Genomic DNA, 24,820 nt, shown 5'->3' on the forward strand with positions numbered 1-24,820 from the left:
TATGTATTATGTATAATTTTGGTTGTTTCAGATTGTTATTTTGTTGGTTTATTATCATTGTTTTGTAATATGTTTTTTTTCATCTCTTATGACCTTATTCCTGAGCATTTTTTGCTCAAATTCTCCACCCGTCCCCCTGCTATCCATATCTGTCTCATTCTTCTACATAAGCGCTCTATTCTATCCCTTCTTTGTGTGCGCATGTGCCCTTTTTACGATTCCATTGCTTCAGATACGCAGCGCTGATGTCCTTTGGCGCGTGCGCATCTGATCTTATGGGCAGAAACGTCTGCCCTTATTTTACTCCTGATTACATCACTTCCGGTTCCGGCCTCTGTCGGCCACGGCGTTCCTCACACCGGCGGTTACTGATCACCAAGTATTCTAAGGTATATTTAAATGGCTATTTTGACATTGTACCATACATTGCCCCTGACGAAGACGTACGTGTAATGGTGACACGCGTTAGGCTCCTTTTTTCCCCTCACACTTTTCCGCTCCCCTTCTCTTGGTCCTCTCACTTGGGAGACTGATACCCTGCCATTTGGAACATGTGTGAGTTCTTTCTATAGGGCCACTCCATATTTTCCCATGCAGCCCTTGGCTATTATGCTCTGGTCATTTACATGTGTGAATGCTAACAACATTCGGTTTCTATATTGTCCATTGGCTGACACGTGGCTGGTATAGCTTTGGACATGGGTCATTGTCCTTAACATTAGGAGTATATGGCTTAATTGCGGGCTTCTGGTCTCCCTTATAATTGTTGCATATTATTGCACATTTACCCTCTGCTTTTCGTATTGGGGTTTTGGGACCTTCTTCCATTATTAGATGGTTTGGGGGTTATTGTGGAAATAGATGTATATTATTATTGTGGCTGCCTTATTTATCATCAATATATTATATATTTATATACACTATTCTATACTTCCATGTATTATGGGGCTACATGTACATGTGAGGGGGGTGGGTTTGTTGTTGATTTTATGTGGTTTGTCAAATAAAAGTTTACCTTTTTATATAATATTGAACGGAGCTGTGCATTCTTCATGGTGGTTTTCTTGTTCTTTTTGTTTAGATTCGATTACATAACCACTTGTTCGCCCCCTTGATATCTCTTCATATTTGGTAGTTCGCCAATTTTTCTCTATGTTAATTATTGTAATTGTGTAGCAATCTCATGGTTGCTTTTTCCTATTGGTGGCACACGGCTGATTTGGGCCTGTAGTTGTGTATACATATATATTTGTTCATTTGGATTAGTTAGTCGTACGGGTTGTTTTGTCATGGACTGGGATACACTTGAGGCTTCCTGGAGGGCTGCCACCTCCAATGTTTTCATGGAGGTCAATGATACAGATTTCAATACAGATTTTTCTAATTTGACCACAGAGTTAATCACTCTGCAGAAGCAGGGTATTAGACTATTATGGAATGTTCGATCTCTGGAGGAGTATTTAAAACTCAACATTGTACCCAGGGGACTGAGGGTCCCAATTTTTCCCGCCTGGGAACCTGTTGTGAATTCCGTTCTCGGACTCCCTCCTGTGGTCATGAATGGTACTTTGGTTGGTTCTGCTCTTGGACTCCCTCTGGTGGCTTTGAGCGAAACTGCTGGTCACTGAGGTTGGTTTTATCAGCTGCTCTCTTTTATTGCTATGCTGCTTCCCTATTTAACTCCACTCAGATCGTTACTTCATGCCAGCTGTCATTGTTTCAGTATTGGTTCAGATCTCTCTTGGACTTCTCTGAGGACCTGTCTACTCCAGCAGAAGCTAAGTCTTTGCTAGTTCATTTGTTGTTACTGCTAATTTCTAGTCCAGCTTGCTATCAGGATATTCCCTTGCTAGCTGGAAGCTCTGGGGTGCAGAGTGGCACCTCCACACCGTGAGTCGGTGTGGGGAGTCTTTTTGCTTACTCTGCGTGGTTTTTTGTAGTCTTTGTGCTGACCGCATAGTTCCCTTTTCTATCCTCTGACTATTTAGTGAAATCTGGCCTCCTTTGCTAAAACCTGTTTCATTCCTGTGTTTGTGACTTTCCTCTTAACTCACAGTCAATATATGTGGGGGTCTGCCTTTACCTTTGGGGAATTTCTCTGAGGCAAGGTAAGGCTTCTATTTCTATCTTTAGGTGTAGTTAGCTCTTAGGCTGTGAAGAGGCGTCTAGGGAGAGTTAGGTACGCTCCACGGCTATTTCTAGTGTGTGTGATAGGAGTAGGGTTTGCGGTCAGCAGAGTTCCCACTTACCTAGAGCTAGTCCCGATTTTGAATTTACTCATCAGGTCATTCCGGGTGCTCCTAACCACCAGGTCCATAACAGGAACCATCTCCCGCATTCCGTATTGCATGAGAACAAGGGTTGTTGCAGTGCTCTAATATCTTAATCAACATGTTGATTGCTCACGACAGAGAGTTGTTGGCTAGCACCAAGGTGGAGATCAAAGCTTTGGAGGCTAAACTGGTAAATTTTAATGAGGTGTCACAGGTACAGCCATTCATGGTTAAATTAAAGGAGCTGCTGGACAAATATGATAAAGAGATCTCAAATAAAAAACGCTCCAGGTTTCTGAGGGATAAAACTGACTTTGACAATAAGAGGGTTTTCGCATGGACACACCTTGATAACAGAAGACGGGGTCCTACTCATAGACATATGCCCCCTACCGGCGGCCAAATGGTTAATTGTTGTGAATTTGCTTTTTGCTCCCTCTAGTGGTCATTAGTGATTTGACTCTGGAGCGTCTGTCTTCTCCTATATGCTCACCTGGGCCGTTAGTTCAGGGGCGTTGCTATATAAGCTCCCTGGACCTTCAGTTCAATGCCTGGCATCGTTGAAATCAGAGCTAATCTGTTGTGCTCTTGTCCACTGATCCTGGTTCCTGCGTGTTTTAAGCTAAGTCTTCTTCCTTGCTTTTTGCTTTTGTTTTGTTTTGCATTTTTGTCCAGCTTGTTCCAAATCTGTATCCTGACCTTTGCTGGAAGCTCTAGGGGGCTGGTGTTCTCCCCCCGGACCGTTAGACGGTTCGGGGGTTCTTGAATCTCCAGCGTGGATTTTTATAGGGTTTTTGTTGACCAAATAAGTTATCTTGCTATATTCTGCTATTAGTAAGCTGGCCTCTCTTTGCTGAACCTGGTTCATTTCTGTGTTTGTCATTTCCTCTTACCTCACCGTTATTATTTGTGGGGGGCTTGTATCTTGCTTTGGGGTCCCTTTCTCTGGAGGCAAGAGAGGTCTTTGTTTTCTTATCCTAGGGGTAGTTAGATTCTCTGGCTGGCGCGAGTCATCTAGCGATCACCGTAGGCATGATCCCCGGCTACTTCTAGTGTTGGCGTTAGGAGTAGATATTTGGTCAACCCAGTTACCACTGCCCTATGAGCTGGATTTTTGTATCTCGCAGACTTACACGTTCCTCTGTGACCCTGTCCACTGGGGTCATAACAGTATGCCAGGCCCGTATTAAATGTTTAATGCATTGCAGAAGTGGGATTATAAGAAAGAAAATTTTGAGTTTTTTTTTTCCCTCTCTCATTTTTTTTTTTCTTTTCCCCTTTACCTCAGAGTGGCTTAAGCTTGCTGCAGACATGAATGTGCAGACCTTGATTACAAGTGTGGACCAGCTTGCTGCTCGTGTGCAGGGTATACAAGATTATGTTACCAGAAATCCTGGGTCTGAACCCAAGATACCGATTCCTGAACTGTTTTCAGGAGACCGATTTAAGTTTAGGAATTTCAGGAATAATTGTAAATTGTTTTTGTCCCTGAGACCCTGTTCGTCTGGAAACTCTGCTCAACAAGTAAAAATTGTTATTTCATTCTTACGGGGTGACCCTCAAGATTGGGCTTTTTCGTTGGCGCCAGGAGATCCGGCATTGGCTGATATTGATGCGTTTTTTCTGGCGCTCGGTTTACTTTATGAGGAACCCAATCTTGAGATTCAGGCAGAAAAAGCCTTGCTGGCTATGTCTCAGGGCCAGGACGAGGCTGAAGTGTATTGCCAAAAATTTCGGAAATGGTCCGTGCTGACACATTGGAACGAGTGTGCACTGGCCGCTAATTTTAGAAATGGCCTTTCTGAAGCCATTAAGAATGTTATGGTGGGTTTTCCCATTCCCACAGGTCTGAATGATACCATGGCCCTGGCTATTCAAATTGACCGGCGGTTGCGGGAGCGCAAAACCGCAAATTCCCTCATGGTGTTGTCTGAACAGACACCTGATTTGATGCAATGTGATAGAAAAACCGCAAATTCCCTCATGGTGTTGTCTGAACGGACACCTGATTTGATGCAATGTGATAGAATCCTGACTAGAAATGAGAGGAAGATTCATAGACGCCGGAATGGCTTGTGCTACTATTGTGGTGATTCTACACATGTTATCTCAGCATGCTCTAAACGTATAACTAAGATTGTTAGTCCTGTCACCGTTGGTAATTTGCATCCTAAGTTTATTCTGTCTGTAACTTTGATTTGCTCACTGTCATCTTATCCTGTCATGGCGTTTGTAGATTCAGGTGCTGCCCTGAGTCTTATGGATCTCTCATTTGCTAAGCGCTGTGGTTTTATTCTTGAACCATTAGAAAATCCTATCCCTCTTAGGGGTATTGATGCTACGCCATTAGCAGAAAATAAACCGCAGTATTGGACACAGGTTACCATGTGCATGACTCCTGAACACCGCGAGGTGATACGTTTTCTTGTTCTACATAAAATGCATGATTTGGTTGTTTTGGGGCTGCCATGGTTACAGACCCATAATCCAATCCTAGACTGGAAGGCTATGTCAGTGTCAAGTTGGGGCTGTCGTGGTATTCATGAGGATTCCCTGCCTGTGTCTATTGCTTCTTCTACGCCTTCGGAAGTTCCGGAGTATTTGTCTGATTATCAGGACGTCTTTAGTGAGTCCAGGTCCAGTGCATTGCCTCCTCATAGGGAATGTGACTGTGCAATAGATTTGATTCCAGGCAGTAAATTTCCTAAGGGAAGACTGTTTAATCTGTCGGTACCTGAACATACCGCTATGCGTTCATATATCAAGGAGTCTCTGGAGAAAGGACACATCCGTCCGTCTTCTTCCCCTCTTGGTGCGGGATTCTTTTTTGTGGCTAAAAAGGACAGATCTTTGAGGCCTTGTATTGACTATCGGCTTTTAAATAAGATCACTGTCAAATTTCAGTATCCTTTGCCGCTGTTGTCTGACTTGTTTGCCCGGATTAAAGGTGCCAAGTGGTTCACCAAGATAGACCTTCGTGGTGCGTACAACCTTGTGCGCATTAAGCAAGGAGATGAATGGAAAACCGCATTCAATACGCCCGAAGGTCATTTTGAGTACTTGGTGATGCCTTTTGGGCTCTCTAATGCCCCTTCAGTTTTTCAGTCCTTTATGCATGACATTTTCCGGAACTATCTGGATAAATTTTTGATCGTTTATCTGGATGATATTCTGGTTTTTTCTGATAATTGGGACTCGCATGTGGAGCAGGTCAGGATGGTCTTTAAAATTTTACGTGAAAATTCTTTGTTTGTCAAGGGCTCAAAGTGTCTTTTTGGTGTACAGAAGGTTCCCTTTTTGGGGTTCATTTTTTCCCCTTCTGCTGTGGAGATGGACCCAGTCAAGGTCCGAGCTATTCTTGATTGGACTCAGCCCTCGTCAGTTAAGAGTCTTCAGAAGTTCTTGGGTTTCGCTAACTTCTACCGTCGTTTTATCGCTAATTTTTCTAGCATTGTGAAACCTTTGACGGATATGACCAAGAAGGGCTCCGATGTGGCTAATTGGGCTCCTGCTGCCGTGGAGGCTTTCCAGGAGTTGAAACGTCGGTTTACTTCGGCGCCTGTTTTGTGCCAGCCTGATGTCTCGCTTCCCTTTCAGGTTGAGGTGGATGCTTCAGAGATTGGAGCAGGGGCCGTTTTGTCGCAGAGAGGCCCTGGTTGCTCTGTTATGAGACCTTGCTCCTTTTTCTCTAGGAAGTTTTCGCCTGCTGAGCGAAATTATGATGTGGGCAATCGGGAGTTGTTGGCCATGAAATGGGCATTTGAGGAGTGGCGTCATTGGCTCGAGGGTGCTAAGCATCGTGTGGTGGTCTTGACTGATCACAAAAATCTGATGTATCTCGAGTCTGCTAAACGCCTGAATCCTAGACAGGCCCGCTGGTCTTTGTTTTTCTCCCGTTTTGACTTTGTTGTCTCGTATTTACCAGGTTCAAAGAATGTGAAGGCCGATGCTCTTTCCAGGAGCTTTGTGCCTGATGCTCCTGGAGTCGCTGAACCTGTTGGTATTCTTAAGGATGGAGTTATCTTGTCAGCTATTTCTCCAGATCTGCGACGTGTGTTGCAGAGATTTCAGGCTGATAGGCCTGATTCTTGTCCACCTGACAGACTGTTTGTGCCTGATAAGTGGACCAGCAGAGTCATTTCCGAGGTTCATTCCTCGGTGTTGGCAGGTCACCCAGGAATTTTTGGCACCAGAGATCTGGTGGCCAGATCCTTTTGGTGGCCTTCCTTGTCAAGGGATGTGCGGTTATTTGTACAGTCCTGTGGGACTTGTGCTCGAGCTAAGCCTTGCTGTTCTCGTGCCAGCGGGTTGCTCTTGCCCTTGCCTGTCCCTAAGAGACCTTGGACACATATCTCCATGGATTTCATTTCTGATCTTCCGGTGTCTCAAGGCATGTCTGTTATCTGGGTGATATGTGATCGCTTTTCCAAGATGGTCCATTTGGTTCCTTTGCCTAAGCTGCCTTCCTCTTCCGATCTGGTTCCTGTGTTTTTCCAGAACGTGGTTCGGTTGCACGGCATCCCTGAGAATATTGTGTCAGACAGAGGATCCCAGTTCGTTTCTAGATTCTGGCGATCCTTTTGTAGTAGGATGGGCATTGATTTGTCGTTTTCGTCTGCTTTCCATCCTCAGACTAATGGACAGACGGAGCGAACTAATCAGACTTTGGAGGCTTATTTGAGGTGTTTTGTCTCTGCTGATCAGGACGATTGGGTGACCTTCTTGCCGTTGGCTGAGTTTGCCCTTAATAATCGGGCTAGTTCCGCCACCTTGGTTTCGCCGTTTTTCTGCAACTCTGGTTTCCACCCTCGTTTTTCTTCGGGTCATGTGGAACCTTCTGACTGTCCTGGGGTGGATTCTGTGGTGGATAGGTTGCAGCGGATCTGGAATCTTGTGGTGGACAACTTGAAGTTGTCACAGGAGAGGGCTCAGCGCTTTGCCAACCGCCGCCGCGGTGTGGGTCCCCGACTACGTGTTGGGGATTTGGTGTGGCTTTCTTCCCGCTTTGTTCCTATGAAGGTTTCCTCTCCCAAATTTAAACCTCGTTTTATTGGTCCTTACAAGATATTGGAGATCCTTAATCCTGTATCCTTTCGCCTGGATCTTCCGGTGTCGTTTGCCATTCACAACGTATTTCATAGGTCCTTGTTGCAGCGGTACGTTGTGCCTGTGGTTCCTTCTGCTGAGCCTCCTGCTCCGGTGTTGGTTGAGGGCGAGTTGGAGTACGTGGTGGAGAAGATCTTAGATTCTCGTCTCTCCAGGCGGAGGCTTCAGTACCTGGTCAAGTGGAAGGGCTATGGTCAGGAGGATAATTCCTGGGTGGTCGCCTCTGATGTGCATGCGGCCGATTTAGTTTGTGCCTTTCACGCCGCTCATCCTGATCGCCCTGGTGGTCGTGGTGAGGGTTCGGTGACCCCTCACTAAGGGGGGGGGTACTGTTGTGAATTTGCTTTTTGCTCCCTCTAGTGGTCATTAGTGATTTGACTCTGGAGCGTCTGTCTTCTCCTATATGCTCACCTGGGCCGTTAGTTCAGGGGCGTTGCTATATAAGCTCCCTGGACCTTCAGTTCAATGCCTGGCATCGTTGAAATCAGAGCTAATATGTTGTGCTCTTGTCCACTGATCCTGGTTCCTGCGTGTTTTAAGCTAAGTCTTCTTCCTTGCTTTTTGCTTTTGTTTTGTTTTGCATTTTTGTCCAGCTTGTTCCAAATCTGTATCCTGACCTTTGCTGGAAGCTCTAGGGGGCTGGTGTTCTCCCCCCGGACCGTTAGACGGTTCGGGGGTTCTTGAATCTCCAGCGTGGATTTTTATAGGGTTTTTGTTGACCAAATAAGTTATCTTGCTATATTCTGCTATTAGTAAGCTGGCCTCTCTTTGCTGAACCTGGTTCATTTCTGTGTTTGTCATTTCCTCTTACCTCACCATTATTATTTGTGGGGGGCTTGTATCTTGCTTTGGGGTCCCTTTCTCTGGAGGCAAGAGAGGTCTTTGTTTTCTTCTCCTAGGGGTAGTTAGATTCTCCGGCTGGCGCGAGTCATCTAGCGATCACCGTAGGCATGATCCCCGGCTACTTCTAGTGTTGGCGTTAGGAGTAGATATTTGGTCAACCCAGTTACCACTGCCCTATGAGCTGGATTTTTGTATCTCGCAGACTTACACGTTCCTCTGTGACCCTGTCCACTGGGGTCATAACAGTTAATTCTACGAAAGATTACATGTTGAGTGATTTTTTATCCTTGGCCGAAAGCGAAAACGACCCCGGACCAGGCGAGGACGCAGGAAACGGAGGGGCACCTGCCCGAGTGACCAGGAACAAGACCTACAGGTTACCACGCCACAACCCACGGAAGAACTTTCGGAGATGATCACGCTGGGTCAGCATAATAACCGTGAGTGTGACCAGGGGAATAACCTTCAGGTTATTAATTTGTCCACGTACTCCCTTTCGGCATCTGAAATTTCTGTCTTAACCAAGGGCCTCACTTTTTCGCCAGTCCAACATATGGACAAATTTACCCTGATTAAAGACCTTTTTCTGTTCTGCAGGAAAATCATTTTGCAGGTTCTCCATAATAAGCCTCATGATACATTGACCTTCTTGGATCAGACGGATTAGAGAACTTTTCAGGATCTTCTGGATCTTTTACGGGAGGGAGATATGGAGCAAGGTAGGTCCAGGTTTCGGCACAGGAATAAGTCCCGGGTCTCGCCGCCTTTTTCTATCATACCGGCTGTGAGAATTTCTTTCGAGATGGCTAAAAAAGATATTGAGGCACTACCAGATAGATTACCAACTACGGCTAATTTAGCATCTTCAGAACAGGGGGCACTCGTGAAATTAAAAACCAGTAGTGACTTCATCATACGGGAGGCCGATAAGGGTGGCAATATTGTCCTGTGGCCTCATGATCTTTATTTGGAGGAGACTCACAGGCAATTGGGCAACTCTAAATTTTATTGGAGGCTCCCATCGGATCCTACTGGTGTGTTTTCCACAAAATTGAGCACTCTCATTGACCGGGCATTTGAGTTGGGCATAATCAATGTTGGTGAATGTGACTTCACTTGGACTGAACACCCTATTGTATCTACGTTTTATATGTTGCCCAAGGTGCACAAAAATGTTAACAAGCCACCTTGGAGGCCTATTGTCTCCAGCATAGGGAGCCTATGTGAAAAGGCATGCATCTATTTTGATTTTTTCCTGCAACCTTTCGTACTGGAGTTGCCATCCCATATTAAGGATTTTTCACATTTCATTACAATATTGAAAGGTGTTACCCTGGTTCCAGGAGATTTGATGGTGATTTGTGATGTAGAATCCCTGTATTCATATATTCAACATGATCATGGTCTACAGGCTAAACTATCATACCTGGATCTTCAACAGGGTTCTAATAGGATGCATGACTCCTTCCTGATTGACCTGCTGGATTTTGTTTTAAAACATAATTTCTTTTTATTCGACAGGTCTTTTTTCCTTCAAATATTGGGTTTGGCAATGGGGGCTCGGTGTGCTCCGGCTCTGGCTAATTTATTCCTAGGGTGGTGGGAGTCTTCCATAGTTTACAACTCCACATGGTACAAGACCAAGGTTCGGCATTGGGTAAGATTCATTGATGACGTCTTCTTTGTTTGGTCAGGCTCCCAAGATGAAATCATGGAATTCATTGATTCATTGAACAAGAATATTTTCAATATTTTCTTGACCTTTTCATGTTCATCCTCTTTAGTGAGTTTCCTGGATCTAAACATCGTCAACCATGATGGCCATCTGTCCACCAGCCTGTACCGTAAGCCCACGGCCACCAATAACTTACTGGAATGCCTTAGTTTCCATCCTCTACACACCAGGACTGGTGTACCTGTTGGTCAGTTTCTTCGGGCCAGGAGAAACAGTACACTTGATGAAGACTTCCACAGAGAGGCAGGTGATCTCACCTCTAGGTTCAAACAAAGTATGTATCCTAACAAGTGCATCTCCAAGGCCTATCAGAGAGCAAGATTACATTCACAAGGATCGTTATTAGAGCCTAAAGAAAAAATGTCTGACAATCATGTTCGGTTCGTCACAGGCTACAATACCCACTGGCCCCAGGTGAGGCAGATCCTTCAAAAACATTGGGGAGTTCTCACAACGGATTTACAAACATCCAAAATTGTTAGTGGGTGTCCACTCATTATGGCTAGGAGGGCACCGAATCTGAGGGACATTCTTTCCAGGAGCCATTACTCTAGACCTGTTGTCAGGCTCAACCGGGGGATCTCTTTGAAAGGCTTCTTCCCCTGTGGTGATTGCAATATCTGTCAGTACATGCACCCTGTCAGAGATAACTTCTGCAATCCCACTGACTCAGTTTAACATAGATTAAGGGCCTACATTAACTGTAAGACGACCAATGTTATTTACGTAAATGTATGTCCATGCCCACTGCTCTATGTAGGTCAAACGTCCCAAGAACTACATTGCCATATTCAAAGGCACTTTTTTACCATCAATATGGCCCTAGTGGACTCTCATAAAGGTAAGACTCTGACGTCGGTTGCATCCCATTACTTGGCTCATCACGGGGGTAGGTGTCTAAATACCAGGGTCGTGGGTCTTGAACACATAATAGGTTCAGACAGAGGCGGCTCACTGACCAAAAAATTCTTACAAGTTGAAGCAAGATGGATTTTTTTGTTGCATTCCTCAGCAGCGGATGGTTTAAATGAGGATCTCTTATTCACGGGCTTCTTGGGTTAGTCCACTTAACGCAATTGTGTCCTTACTTTTTCTTATGTCCTCCTCAGATTCGATGTAGTTTCTATTCTGTGAGACCGGTTGTCACGCCTTCTGGATCATTGTGAGGTGTCCATTTGGAGGGATACTTAGGCCATTCATGGTCCATCGGATCCAAAGTCTTGAAGCATACATATGCAAGCATGTGTGCTCTGAGGCTTTCTAAATTGACGTTTTTAGGAGATTGGGCTTTTTTGGAGATGGGCCATGGTACCTGTGGTTGTCAAGATAGTGGATTTTGAAGGATGGACTATTTTGGATCATTTGGCTTTGACCATGGTGGACCATGGTACCAAGGTTTGTGAAGATTCTGGATCCTTATTGGACTTCTTAGCTGAGCGATTGTGTTCCTCAGTATTTACTCTAATCAGGACATTGTTATGTCTTACTATATGAATCCTGCCTAGGTTTTCATCTACTTTATGTGGGGTCAAGTGTTTATCATTATAACAATAATATTTGGAGTCTGGAATAGTATTTATTAACTGTTGTTCATTATTATTTTTCATTTAGTTATCATTATTTCTCATGTCTTATTATTTATTTGTGTATTTTTTGGTCATTTTCTCATGTGTTATTCATTTTAATTTAATTTATTTTGTTTTCGTGTTTTTAGTTTTACTTCCGTATGTATTATGTATAATTTTGGTTGTTTCAGATTGTTATTTTGTTGGTTTATTATCATTGTTTTGTAATATGTTTTTTTTCATCTCTTATGACCTTATTCCTGAGCATTTTTTGCTCAAATTCTCCACCCGTCCCCCTGCTATCCATATCTGTCTCATTCTTCTACATAAGCGTTCTATTCTATCCCTTCCTTGTGTGCGCATGTGCCATTTTTACGATTCCATTGCTTCAGATACGCAGCGCTGATGTCCTTTAGCGCGTGCGCATCTGATCTTATGGGCAGAGACGTCTGCCCTTATTTTACTCCTGATTACATCACTTCCGGTTCTGGCCTCTGTCGGCCACGGTGTTCCTCACACCGGCGGTTACTGATCACCAAGTATTCTAAGGTATTTAAACGGCTATTTTGACATTGTACCGTACATTGCCCCTGATGAAGCCGTCCGTGTAACGGCGACACGCTTTGGGCTCCTTCTTTCCCCCCACGCTTTTCCGCTCCCCTTCTCTTGGTCCTCTCACTTGGGAGACTGATGCCCTGCCATTTGGAACATGTGTGAGTTCTTTCTATAGGGCCACTCCATATTTTCCCATGCAGCCCTTGGCTATTATGCTCTGGTCATTTACATGTGTGAATGCTAACAACATTCGGTTTCTATATTGTCCATTGGCTGACACGTGGCTAGTAAAGCTTTGAACATGGGTCATTGTCCTTAACATTAGGAGTATATGGCTTAATTGTGGGCTTCTGGTCTCCCTTATAATTGTTGCATATTATTGCACATTTACCCTCTGCTTTTCGTATTGGGGTTTTGGGACCTTCTTCCATTATTAGATGGTTTGGGGGTTATTGTTGAAATATTTGTTTAGATTCGATTACATTACCACTAGTTCGCACCCTTGATATCTCTTCATATTTGGTAGTGCGCCAATTTTTCTCTATGTTACATATGCATTATACAAACTCCAGACCAGAGCAGTTAGGGAGTGAGGCTGTGCCCTCTGGATGGCCGCATCACTAGTCGGGGGCATGGCCTCGCTCAATACAAATGTATGGAAAAACATAAATGTGTGAGTCTCAGATGCAGATCAGCTATCAGGGTAGTATAGTTGGTGTTGCTGTCAGAGGCCCAAGCAAATAAAGGGGAGGCAAGATTTAAAGTTGTCAAATTGCACTCGTTTTAATGGGATATGCAAGTTGCAGTGATTTTATTCTACACAAATTGAATGTCCCTTATTATTATTATTTAACCTTAGAGCACTATTGACTCTTGAGTGCTGTATATGTGTAAAGAGCATATCTACAATCTACAAATATAAATTACACCAAGCAAAATAACAACGACAGACCGTCACAGAGGGGAAGAGGACTCTGCCTTCACGGGCTTATAATCTATAGGATAATGGGGAAGGAGACAGTAGGTTGGGGGTTTGCAGCAGCTGCGGTGGTGGTGGGGAGATGACAGCAAGGTCATTTCAAGCTGTAAGCTATTTTGAAAACACTAGTCAAGAATCAACCCTGCGCATAGAAGGAGAGTGAGCAGTGTAGGTGGCCAGAGAGTTGAGGTGACCATTACTTTTATATTTTAACATTTTGCCAGCCTTCAATTGTTTAGCAAAATGGCAGCACTCCAGCCACCATTTTCTGAATTGCAAAAAATCTTAATTCTGGAGAATACAGACTTTTATAAAATTTGAGTAAAATTCTCCCATGTCTAGTGTGCATTGCAGCTGCATCACTACTTTGAAACCATAATTATAAAATGAAAGGGTTATATTTATTTTATGAGTATGCAAACCTGGTTCCCTTCATTAGACATGTAAGTGTAAATACACAGGCCCTAGGTGATATTTTGTTGCAACTCCCACAACATATCGTATTTTTCGGACTACAAGACGCACTTTTTCCCCCCAAAAAAGGGGGCAAAATAGGGGGTGCGTCTTATAGTCGTACTGCAGGCTTACAAGCAGTGGTGTGGTAGTGGCGGCAGAGGTTCGGCAGCAGAGGTGCGGCGGCAGAGGTGCGGTATGGCGTGAGCAGGGTCCCTTCCACAGGTGAGGTGACGCAGCAGCCCGGTAAGCAGCAGAGCCGGGTGAATCATTTTGTTATCGGTGGTGGCGGCCATCTTCCTGAGGCTGCGCGTGTGCAGATGGAGTGCTCTGCTTCCCGGGGCTTCAGGAAAATGGCCACGGGATGCCGCGCATGCGCAGATGGAGATCGCGGCGGCCATTTTCCTGAAGCCGAGTTCGCAGATTTTGATCTCGGCTTCAGGAAAATGGCCACCGCGATCTCCATCTGCGCACGCGCGGCCTCCCGCGGCCATTTTCCTGAAGCCCCGGGAAGTAGAGCACTCCATCTGCGCATGTGCGGTCTCAGGAAGATGGCCGCCACCACCGATAACAACATGATTCACCCGGTTCTGCTGCTTACCGGGCTGCTGCATCACCTCACCTGTGAAAGGGACCCTGCGCACGCCATACCGCACCTCTGCCGCCGCACCTCTGCCGTCACCACACCACTGCTGCAACCCCCCATGGGCACCAGGTCACTGCGTCACCTCACCTGTGGAAGGGACCCTGCTCATGCCATACCGCACCTCTGCCGCCAAACCTCTGCCGTCGCCACACCACTGCTGCAACCCCCCATGGACACCAGGCCGCTGCATCACCTCACCTGTGGAAGGGACCCTGCTCACGCCATACCGCACCTCTGCCGCCGCACCTCTGCCATTGCCACACCACTACTGCAACCCCCCCATGGACACCAGGCTGTGGCGTCGCCCACCTAAGCAGGAAGGGACCCCTCTCAGGTGCACGCCGTACCGCATCACCCCACCTCTGTCAACACCATGCCTCCTGTGACCCTGCTCTGCCACCGCCAGCCCTCAGGTAAGATACTGTAAATTCGGACAATAAGACGGACCCCCATCTTATAAATAAACTTTTTTTTCTGCAATTTTCACCCCAAATTTGGGGTGCGTCTTATGGTCCGGTGCGTCTTATAGTCCGAAAAATATGGTATACGTTATGGGCCTGACCAGCAGCTGATAGATTACTGTATATTATTGTAATAGTAGACCCTAGGTAGTATTTTGTACCTACTCCACAATGGACTCGTTACATACATAGCATGGGTATGAGAAGAGGCACATAGATATCTCCTCTTAAGCCATGTTCAAACATTCAGTATTTGGTCAGTATTTCACATCAGTAACAATTTGTAAAGCGCTGTGGAATATGTTGGCGCTATATAAATAAAATTATTATTATAGTATTTGTAAGCCAAAACCAGGAGTGGGTGATAAATCCAGAAGTGGTGACGTGTTTCTATTATACTTTTCCTCTGATTGTTCCACTATTGATTTTGGCTTACATTACTGACGTGAAATACTGATCAAATACTGAACGTGTGACTGTGGCCTTAATTTCAGATTCACTGTGCTTGAGAAGAAGGATAACAATTTCCTTCAGGTGCCTACCAGATGTACAGTATACAGTATAGATTAGCATCACAGGAGGTTTTTGGGCCCCAACATTTGTCCTTATTGCCCCCAGATATTTTCACAGCAGAATTTTTAGCTTAGTGCATTCTTTCTGTTCTATTATGCAATCTATAATAATTGTACCTAAATATTGTATATATTATACAGTATTTGTGCAGACAGAGATGCAGAAATACTTCACATCTCCTGTAACAAATGTTCCATGCACTAGAGAACAGCTGTTTTATGGCTTAGTAGAAGTTATTTCCTATTCTTATCCATCATTCAGATATATTTTGTAGTTTAGTGATACATGTTGAACAGATAATGTACTATAAGTTGTAATGGAGAGAGAGGCATTATTTTCTTTGTAATATGTTTTTGTTTAAAGCTGCTTTTTTGCAAGGGTTTGTGCTTTTATATTTGCATTGGTTTGCCAATAAAAGAATAATTAGATTTTTCGGAAGAAGCCAAATAAACCTAATGAGAAAATCAGATTGGAGCATGGTGGTCTGCAGGTTGGCGGTAGAACTGTCCCATGAGTCACCTCCTCTTTCCTGCCACAAATCCCATGTAGTCCTATTGCTTCCTATGTGTACTATACATTCAGTGTTTTCTATTATTTAACTCTGCGGGATCATCACTCATGGGATGCTGTTTTCATGCTTTCCAAATGTCTGAGAAAGTGAATGGGTCAGTTCAGGTGGTTGTGGTCATAAGAGATTACTCCCCTTTTGAGTCATACATCAAAACTGTGTTATCCTAGCAAAGTGCAATGGTTTCCCAACCTTTTCACCCTCTGAGCCTGATCCTTTCAATGCAGAAAAAGGTCTGTATGTTTCTTTTTACCTACAGAATTACTTAAGGTAGATAAACATCCTCCTTTTGTCCTTGGGGGCTATTGAAATTTGATAGGCTGCTACTATTACATGTACAAATAGCATTAATGTTCTCATGTAATCCACTTTAATGGAAGCAAAAACAGACATGATCTGTTTTAGAAGCTACAATGATAACATGTCACATCACAGAGTAATGTACAGATTCCCCATGTGATGGACTAGTTAATCTGACGTCAGCCATTATGTTCTTTGTGGGATAATATCCTTCAGCTGTTCAATTGGTGGTTTTGTCTAAAGCCATTAAAACAAATCACTGCCTTGCTTCAAAAAGATTCTTTCATCAAATAATCTGCAGCTATAATGCACCAGAGGACAGCCATATTCATCACTGAAGTTGCTGAATATTAAAAGAATATGAATATTAGAAAGACATCTTTTCAGAACTTTTTGTCAAACTTTTTCAAAGAATAATTTAGCCTGTTAGAAAATTAACAACATTTTTGCATATCGTTGTGGTAAATTTGCAATTATTAAACCGAAATAGTTTACACAGTTGAATGAAAAAGCGATTTGTATTTCCTTATCTATAGTCACACATACTAACTAGTGAATTATGGCTCCATACAGCCTTCAAGATCTATGAAGCCATACATTACAGCTAGACGACTATGAGACAATACTCGAAAGAATCTAATTTTAGCTAAATGTACAGGGTTTTATTTTATATTACATGTATGAATGCTGGGAAAAAGTAAAACAAAAATAAGGAACACTCCATCAGATGTCATGTTAAATAGGTTTTCTGCACTAGAAATATACATTTGTGATATCGTGCTTTTTGGGAGCAATATAATAGAGTGCATTCATCTCTATTGTAATGACCCAAATTTCCACAATCCGACTTTGTGCTTCCTACTCTATTTAGACACTTACACATATTAGACAAAAAATTGTCCAATCCCACCAATATTAATAGGATCAGCTGACATTCCAATTTGTATGGCATGCCTCCTAACTCTTCCCTGCCAACATCTGGTCAACTGTTCAAATTTTAATTCCCCACCTTTTTGTTATTCAGGAGATAAGCTACTACATTTGGCAGTGGATGACTCCCCTCTCTCATTTGCGTTTGACCAAGTTGAATGTTCATGTGTGTGGGGAAGTCAGGCTAGATTGCTCTGCCATGAAGCAATTTCTGGTGTAAGGGGTCTTAAAAAGTTCCTTCGTTTTTTTCCATATTAAAACCAATACAGCAATTTGGACTTTGCTGCAGGAGCCCACAGTAGAGGTAAAACCACAAACTAGCTGAAGTTAGAATCAGAGAATCACAAAGGAAACCAGTTGAGGATAGGAGTGTCAGAGTCCAGGAGGTCAACAGAAATAGAAAATAAAAAAATAGTCTGAAGTCACACCAGAGTGGACATCCAAGAATTAACCCATAAAAATGGTTCAGGAATAGCTGAGTCAGAACACTACTCAAAATAAAAGCACATTAATGTGGACACAGTGCTGTTATGAGAAAATGTAATTAGAGTGCTAGATGCGCTTATTGGATCATTCATTCAAAGTAGCTGGTAGAAAGGATCAGGAAAGTAATATGGTAACATGAGTACTCCAAACTGGGGTTCACTGGGCCTTCATTCATACACACTGAGTAAAAGGAACTAAATGTTTACAAGGCTTAAAGAGAACCTGTCAGCTTGATTCATGCTGTCATGATGTGAATCAGAGATTGGCTACACAATTAAAGCCAGGTATATTTACTAGTTGGCTTCTCCCACTTGTTGATTGACTGGTTTCTTCCATGTGCTTCCATAGGGAGAGGCCTGTCAATCAACTAGAATGGTAAGAGATAAGCCAGTTGGGGGCTGCTTTAGATTTGTCAGGTCTCTTCCAGCTCTCCAAACTATTTTTTCTCTGACATGCCACAGCATGTCAGAGAAAAACATTCCTGGCTATAATCGTGCAGTCAGGCTTTATTTCATGCCTGCATTGTCTAAATGTGCTACCATGGCCTGCAGCATCTCCAAACTTGTTTCTCATTGAACATAACTGGAGGTCTTTGATCGACAAAGCAGATCTTTATCATTTGCGTGCCTAAGTGCATTCAGCATGGTAGAACATTGCTCAGACACCCAGTAATAACCTCACGGATAGCATGGTAAGGCATGTAAGTGAGTGTATTTCTATGACACTAAATAAATCCAAATTTTTTTTCCTTCCATTTTTTCATCATTTGCATATCATTAACATGTCTATTGATCCTGTGATTTTCCTAATTCCACATCTTTTCCTTTTTGATTTTGTAATTTCAATGTTTAGTGTAAATCTTGTTTAACTAAGATTAACCTTGTTAAATTTGTATACATTTATACCCAGACTTTTCAATTCACATACTGTAGCTTGTCAATTTATGTTAAGGTCATCTTGCTATCTTCAGGATGGGTAAAGCTACCAATTTTAACAATTTGAGGTGTCATGGCCATAAGAACTAAATAAGCAGGTTGAAAAATTGAAAGAAAGAAAACAGCTAGTTTGTAACTGTAGTTGTGGGTGTGTTTAACTAATTAATCTCTTTACCCCCAAGGGTGGTTTGCACTTTAATGACCAGGCCAATTTTTACAATTCTGACCACTGTCCTTTTATGAGGTTATAACTCTGGAACACTTCAACGGATCCTGATGATTCTGACAAAGTTTTCTCGTGACATATTGTACTTCATGATAGTGATAAAATTTATTTGATATTACCTGTATTAATTTGTGAAAAAAACAAAAATTTGGTGAAAATTTTGAAAATTTTGCAATTTTTCAAATTTTAATTTTTATGCCCTTAAATCACAGAGTTATGTCACACAAAATACTTAAGAAGTAACATTTCCCACATGCCTACTTTACATCAGCACAATTTTGGAACCACATTTTTTTTTGTTAGGGAGTTAGAAGGGTTAAAAGTTGACGAGCAATTTCTCATTTTTACAACACCATTTTTTTTAGGGACTACATCACATTTGAAGTCACTTTGAGGGGTCTATTTGATAGAAAATACCCAAGTGTGACACCATTCTAAAAACTGCACACCTCAAGGTGCTCAAAACCACATTCAAGAAGATTATGAACTCTTCAAGTGTTTCACAGGAATTTTTGGAATGTTTAAAAAAAAATTAACATTTCATTTTTTTTCACAAAAAAATTATTTCCGCTCCAATTTGTTTTATTTTACCAAGGGTAACAGGAGAAATTGGAACCCAAAAGTTGTTGTGCAATTGGTCCTGAGTACGGTGAAACCCCATATATGGGGGTAAACCACTGCTTGGGCGCACGGCAGAGCTCGGAAGGGAAGGAGCGCCATTTGATTTTTCAATGCAAAATTGACTGGAATTGAGGTAGGACGCCATGTCGCGTTTGGAGAGCCCCTGATGTGCCTAAACATTGAAACCCCCCACAAGTGACACCATTTTGGAAAGTAGACCCCCTAAGGAACTTATCTAGATGTGTGGTGAGCAGTTTGACCCACCAAGTGCTTCACAGACGTTTATAACGCAGAGCCGTGAAAATAAAAATTCTTTTTTTTTCAACAAAAATTATATTTTGGCCCCCAGTTTTATATTTTCCCAAGGGTAACAGGAGAAATTGAACACCAGAATTTGTTGTCCAATTTGTCCTGAGTAAGCTGATACCCCACATGCGGGGGGGAACCACCGCTTGGGCGCATGGCAGAGCTCGGAAGGGAAGGAGCGCCATTTGGAATGCAGACTTAGATGGATTGGTCTGCAGGCGTCATGTTGCATTTGCAGAGCCCCTGATGTACCTAAACAGTATAAACCCCCCATAAGTGACCACTTATTGGAAACTAGACACCCCAAAGAACTTATCTAGATGTGTTGTGAGAACTTTGAACCCCCAAGTGTTTCACTACAGTTAATAACGCAGAGCCGTGAAAATAAAAAATCTTTTTTTTCCACAAAAATTATATTTTAGCCCCCAGTTTTGTATTTTCCCAAGGGTAACAGGAGAAATTGGACCCAAAAAGTTGTTGTCCAATTTGTCCTGAGTAGGATGATACCCCATATGTGGGGAGGAACCACAGTTTGGGCACATGGCAGAGCTCGGAAGGGAAGGAGCGCCGTTTGGAATGCAGACTTAGATGGATTGGTCTGCAGGCATCACGTTGCCTTTGCAGAGCCCCTGATGTACCTAAACAGTAGAACCCCCATAAGTGACCCCATATTTGAAACTAGACCCCCAAGGAACTTATCTAGATGTGTTGTGAGAACTTTGAACCCCCAAGTGTTTCACTACAGTTAATAGCGCAAAGCCATGAAAATAACAAATCTTTTTTTTTCAGAAAAAAATATTTTTCAGCCCACAGTTTTGTATTTTTCCAAGGGTAACAGGAGAAATTGGACCGTAAAACTTGTCCAATTTATCCTGAGTGCGCTGATACCCCATATATGGGGGGAACCACCATTTGGGCGCATGACAGGGCTCGGAAGGGAAGGAGCACCGTTTGGAATGCAGACTTAGGCTACGTTCACATTTGCGGCCAGCGCCGCAGCGTCGGGCGCCGCAGCGGCGCCGCATGCGTCATGCGCCCCTATATTTAACATGGGGGCGCATGGACATGCGGCGCACTTGCGTTTTGCGCCGCATGCGTCGCTGCGGCGCCCGCGTCGGGGCGCAGAGGACGCAGCAAGTTGCATTTTTGCTGCGTCCAAATTCAATGAAAAAAACGACGCATGCGGCGCAAAACGCAGCGTTGTGCATGCGTTTTGCAGCGTTTTTGTTTGCGTTGTGCGCTGCGGCGCCGACGCTGCGGCGCACAACGCAAATGTGAACGTAGCCTTAGATGGATTGGTCTGCAGGCGTCACGTTGCATTTGCAGAGCCCCTGATATACTTAAACAGTAGAAACCCCCATAAGTGACCCCATATTGGAAGCTAGACCCCCCAAGGAACTTATCTAGATGTGTTCTGAGAACTTTAAACCCCCAAATTTTTCACTACAGTTAATAACACAGAGCTGTGAAAATAAAAATCTTTTTTTTCCACAAAAATTTTATTTTAGCCCCCAGTTTTGTATTTTCCCAAGCATAACAGGAGCAATTGGACCCCAAAAGTTGTTGTCCAGTGAGTCCTGAGTACGCTGATACCCCATATGTTGGGGTAAATGTATGTTTGGGCACATGGAAGAGCTTGGAAGGGAAGGAGCCACTGTTTTACTTTTTCAACGCAGAATTGGCTGGAATTGAGATCGGATGCCATGTCACGTTTGGAAAGCCCCTGATGTGCCTAAACAGTGGAAACCCCCCAATTCTAATTGAAACCCTAATCCAAACACACCCCTAACCCTAATCCCAATGGTAACCCTAACCACACCCCTAACCCTAATCCCAACCCTAATCCCAACCGTAAATGTAATCCGAACCCTAACCCTAACTTTAGCCCCAACCCTAACCCTAACTTTAGCCCCAACCCTAACCCTAACTTTAGCCCCAACCCTAACTGTAGCCCTAACCTTAACCCTAGCCTCAACCCTAACCCTAGCCCCAACCCTAACCCTAACCTTAGCCCCAACCCTAACCTGTTATGACCCCAATGGCAGAGGGTCTCAGAAATAATTACTAAGTCTGCAAACACAAAAAACCAGTTCATAGGGTAGTGGTAACTGAGCTGACCATATATCTAATCCTAGCACCACAAATAGCAGCAGCCGGGGAACGTGCCTACGTTGGTTCTAGACGTCTCGCGCCAGCCGGAGAACTAACTAACCCTAGAAGGGAAAAGAAAGACCTTTCTTGCCTCCAGAGAAAAGACCCCAAAAGTAGGATACAAGCCCCCAACAAATAATAACGGTGAGGTAAGAGGAAAAGACAAACGTAAGAATGAGCTAGGTATTTAGCAAAGAGAGGCCCACTAGCTAATAGCAGAATATAGTAAGATGACTTATATGGTCAGCAAAAACCCTATCAAAATATCCACGCTGGATATTCAAGAACCCCCGAACCGTCTAACGGCCCGGGGTGAGACCACCAGCCCCCTAGAGCTTCCAGCAAAGTCAGGAATCACATTTAGTACAAGCTGGACAAAAATAAGAGCAAAGCAAATAACCAAAAAACAAAGAAGCAAGACTTAGCTTAATTTTGCACGAACCAGGACCAGCAGACAGGAGCAAACAGAAAGGATCTGATTACAACGATGCCAGGCACTGGACTAAGGATCCAGGAAGTTTATATAGCAACACCCCTGGACTAACGACCCAGGTGGTTGCCAAACTGAGGAAAGACAATCCCAGAGTCATATCACTAGTAACCACAAGAGGGAGCCAAAAAGTCTAATTCACAACAGTACCCCCCCCTTAAGGAGGGGTCACCGAACCCTCACCAAGACCACCAGGGCGATCAGGATGAGCAGCGTGAAAGGCACGAACTAAATCGGCCGCATGCACATCAGAAGCAACCACCCAGGAATTATCCTCCTGACCATAGCCCTTCCACTTGACCAGATACTGAAGCCTCCGTCTGGAGAGACGAGAATCCAAGATCTTCTCCACCACGTACTCCAACTCGCCCTCAACCAACACCAGAGCAGGAGGCTCAACAGAAGGAACCACAGGTACAACGTACCGCCGCAACAAAGACCTATGGAACACGTTGTGAATGGCAAACGACACCGGAAGATCCAAGCGAAAGGACACAGGATTAAGGATTTCCAATATCTTGTAAGGACCGATGAAGCGAGGCTTAAATTTAGGAGAGGAGACCTTCATAGGAACAAATCGAGAAGACAGCCATACTAAATCCCCAACACGAAGTCGGGGACCCACACCGCGGCGGCGGTTGGCAAAACGCTGAGCCTTCTCCTGTGACAACTTTAAGTTTTCCACTACATGATTCCAGATCTGCTGCAACCTATCCACCACAGAATCTACCCCAGGACAGTCAGAAGGCTCCACATGTCCCGAGGAAAAACGAGGATGGAAACCAGAGTTGCAGAAAAATGGCGAAACCAAAGTAGCGGAACTAGCCCGATTATTAAGGGCAAACTCAGCCAACGGCAAGAAGGTCACCCAATCATCCTGATCTGCCGAAACAAAACACCTCAAATAAGCCTCCAGAGTCTGATTAGTTTGCTCTGTTTGTCCATTAGTCTGAGGATGAAAGGCAGACGAAAACAACAAATCAATGCCCATCCTAGCACAAAAGGATCGCCAGAACCTGGAACCAAACTGGGATCCTCTGTCATACACAATATTCTCAGGAATGCCGTGTAAACGAACCACATTCTGAAAGAACACAGGAACCAGATCGGAAGAGGAAGGCAGCTTAGGCAAAGGCACCAAATGGACCATTTTAGAAAAGCGATCACATACCACCCAGATGACAGACATGCCCTGAGACACCGGGAGATCTGAAATGAAATCCATGGAAATGTGTGTCCAAGGCCTCTTCGGGACAGGCAAGGGCAAGAGCAACCCGCTGGCACGAGAACAGCAAGGCTTAGCTCAAGCACAAGTCCCACAGGACTGCACAAATGACCGCACATCCCGTGACAAGGAAGGCCACCAAAAGGACCTAGCCACCAGATCTCTGGTGCCAAAAATTCCCGGATGCCCTGCCAACACCGAGGAATGAACCTCGGAAATGACTCTGCTGGTCCACTTATCAGGAACAAACAGTCTGTCAGGTGGACAAGAGTCAGGTCTACCAGCCTGAAATCTCTGCAACACACGTCGCAAATCAGGAGAAATGGCCAAAAAGGGAACTTTCTGTACTCCAAAGAGACACTTTGAGCCCTTAACAAACAAAGCATTCTCACGCAAAACCTGAAACACCATCCTGACCTGCTCCACATGTGAGTCCCAATCTTCAGAGAAAACCAGAATATCATCCAGATAAACAATCATAAATTTATCCAGATACTTCCGGAAAATATCATGCATAAAGGACTGAAACACTGAGGGAGCATTAGAGAGCCCAAAAGGCATCACCAAGTACTCAAAATGACCTTCGGGCGTTTTAAATGCTGTCTTCCATTCATCTCCTTGCTTAATGCGCACAAGGTTGTACGCACCACGAAGATCTATCTTGGTGAACCACTTGGCACCTTTAATCCGGGCAAACAAGTCCGACAACAGAGGCAAAGGATACTGAAATTTAACAGTGATTTTATTCAGAAGCCGATAGTCAATACAAGGTCTCAAAGATCCGTCCTTCTTGGCCACAAAAAAGAATCCCGCACCAAGAGGGGATGAGGATGGACGGATATGCCCCTTCTCCAGAGACTCCTTGATATACGAACGCATTGCGGCATGCTCAGGTACAGACAGATTAAATAGTCTTCCCTTAGGAAATTTACTACCTGGAATCAAATCTATGGCGCAGTCACAGTCCCTATGAGGAGGCAGAGCACTGGACCTGGACTCGCTGAATACATCCTGATAATCAGACAAATACTCAGGAACTTCCGAAGGAGTAGAGGAAGCAATAGACACCGGCGGGGAATCAGCCGCAAATTGACACAGACATTGCCTTCCAATCCAAGACTGGATTGTGGGTCTGTAACCATGGCAGACCCAAAACGACCAAATCATGCATTTTATGCAGAACAAGAAAACGAATCACCTCCCGATGTTCAGGAGTCATGCACATGGTTACCTGCGTCCAAAACTGCGGTTTATTTTCCGCCAATGGCGTAGCATCAATACCTCTAAGAGGAATAGGATTTACCAACGGTTCAAGAACAAAACCACAGCGCTTGGCAAATGACAGATCCATAAGACTCAGGGCAGCACCTGAATCCACAAACGCCATAACAGG

The sequence above is a fragment of the Ranitomeya variabilis genome, chromosome 5 (genome assembly GCF_051348905.1).
Source record: "Ranitomeya variabilis isolate aRanVar5 chromosome 5, aRanVar5.hap1, whole genome shotgun sequence".
NCBI lineage: Eukaryota > Metazoa > Chordata > Amphibia > Anura > Dendrobatidae > Ranitomeya > Ranitomeya variabilis.